The sequence below is a fragment of the Myotis lucifugus genome, unplaced genomic scaffold, assembly GCF_000147115.1.
Source record: "Myotis lucifugus unplaced genomic scaffold, Myoluc2.0 scaffold_473, whole genome shotgun sequence".
Classification (NCBI taxonomy): domain Eukaryota; kingdom Metazoa; phylum Chordata; class Mammalia; order Chiroptera; family Vespertilionidae; genus Myotis; species Myotis lucifugus.
In genome coordinates this window covers 168,009-170,261 of record NW_005871521.1, presented here as the reverse complement: position 1 = coordinate 170,261, position 2,253 = coordinate 168,009, and the positions used below count along the sequence as shown (strand labels likewise).

Sequence of the window (2,253 nt, the reverse complement as noted above, 5' to 3'; positions counted from 1 at the left end):
GTGCAGACCACAGAGGGGGCCAGGGTTGAGCGTTGACCCATGAACCAGGAGGTCACAGTTTGATTCCCGGTCAGGGCACATGCCCGGGTTGGGGGCTCGATCCCCAGTGTGGGGCGTGCAGGAGGCAGCCGATCCATGATTCTCTCTCATCATGGATGTCTCTACCTCTCTCTCTTCCTCTCTCGCTAAAGTCTTTAAAAACATATTTTAAAAAAACAAAAAAAGAGAAAATTCATGCCTGAAATAATCATCAAAGAAGCCATGAACTCAATGACTGGTATGTTTCTGTTTCACAATTTTAAATAATGAAAAATTACTTGGACGAGCGCTTCATTCAAGATATTCAACAATCACAAGTTCAAGTAGCGGCGGTAACTGTACCTACCTTTAGGGAGTCCCGTATCTTGAATCGGATATTTGTCTGACTGCAGAAACCAACAGAAGAGGAGAGTTATTTCTAAACATCACAGTCACTTACATACACGATCACAGTGAAAAGAAAGCGTTATCTTGCGAAAGTCATAATTTTAATTAATTTATTTTTTTTAAATATATATTTTATTGATTTTTTACAGAGAGGAAGGGAGAAGGATAGAGAATTAGAAACATCGATGAGAGAGAAACATCGATTCAGCTGCCTCCTGCACACCTCCTACTGGGGATGTGCCCGCAACCAAGGTACATGCCCTTGACCGGAATCGAACCCGGGACCCCTGAGTCCACAAGCCGACGCTCTATCCACTGAGCCAAACTGGTCAGGGCCATAATTTTAATTTAAAACCTTGCACGTGTTTAGCCTTGTACTTCTCATTAGGGCTGACCCATAGCCTGCTTGTAATATATAGATAGATATATAGATAGATAGATACAGATATATAGATATAGATATAGATATAGATATAGATATAGATATAGATATAGATAGATATATGTATATATGTGGGTGTGTATATATATATATATAAATATATGTGTGAGTGTGTGTATTATTGATTTCAGAGAGGAAGGGAGAGAGAAAGAGAAAGAGAGAGAGAGAGAGACAGAAAGAATTATCACTGATGAGAGAGAATCATGGATCGGCTGCCTCCTGCACGCCCCACACTGGGGATGGAGCTCGCAACTCGGCATGTGCCCTGACTGGGAATCGAACCGTGTCCTCCTGGTTCACAGGTCGACGCTCAGACACTGAGCCCCGCCGGCCGGGCTGTATTCTTGACTTAGAGAAACCAAAGCAAGGTTGACGAGAAGCTAGTGTTGGGACAGGAGACAGAATCAGCCTTCCTAGTTCCCTCAGCTCTGACCACGACACACACTCCCTCTCCTGTCCAGAGTGCCATTCTCCCTCCATATTTCCTGCAATTTAAAAAGAGGAGCCTTTAGCCCGAGCCGGTGTGGCTCAGTGGATAGAGTGTCAGCCTGCGGACAGAAGGGTCCCGGTTCCATCCTGGTCAGGGCACATGCACGGGTTGCAGGCTCGATCCCCAGTAGGGGGCGTGCAGGAGGCAGCCGATCCATGATTCTCTCTTATCAGTGATGTTTCTCTCCCTCTCCCTTCCTCTCTGAAATCAATAAAAATATATTTTAAAAAAATAAAATAAAGTAAGTCACCTCATAAAGTACTTTTTTTTAAAAAAGAAGCTATCAAGGGAAAACCTCATCTTGGGGTTTCTAATCTTCATGTAAATGCCGAGTAATCAGAAATGTAAAGAGGGGACGCCCAGGCCAGTTTGCTCAGTGGGTAGAGCATCGGCCTGGGGACCGAAGGGTCCCAGGTTCGATTCTGGTCCAGGGCACATGCCTGGGTCGTGGGCTCAATCCCCAGTAGGGGGCGTGCAGGAGGCGGCCGATCCATGATTCTCTCTCATCGATGATGTTTCTCTCTCCCTCCCTCTCTCTTCCTCTCTGAAATCAATAAAAATATATTTTTTTTTAAATGTAAAGAGGGCATTTGCAACGGCATGGATGGAGCTGGAGAGCATTATGCTAAGTGAAATAAGCCAGTCAATGAAGGGAAAATACCACATGATCTCACTCATTCATGGATAATAGAGACCATTATAAACTTTTGAACAATAATAGATACAGAGGCAGAGCTGCCTCAAACAGATTGTCAAACTGCAGCGAGAAGGCCGGGTAGGGTTGGGGGGCAGGAGGGAGGGGGGTAAGAGATCAACCGAAGGACGTGTATGCATGCATATGAGCATAACCAATGGACATAAGACACTGGGGGGTAAGGGAGGCCAGGGATTGTCA

General features: G+C 45.1%; 1 long non-coding RNA gene across 1 annotated transcript in view; it reads right to left on the bottom strand.

The window, feature by feature from the left end:
* LOC111823345 overlaps positions 1-2,253 on the bottom strand; it is a 9,921-nt gene that overhangs the window by 4,431 nt on the left and 3,237 nt on the right. Inside the window, exon 3 of the long non-coding RNA XR_002826381.1 lies at positions 386-425. This is a non-coding gene — a long non-coding RNA (uncharacterized LOC111823345). The remainder of the gene's footprint in view (positions 1-385; positions 426-2,253) is intronic.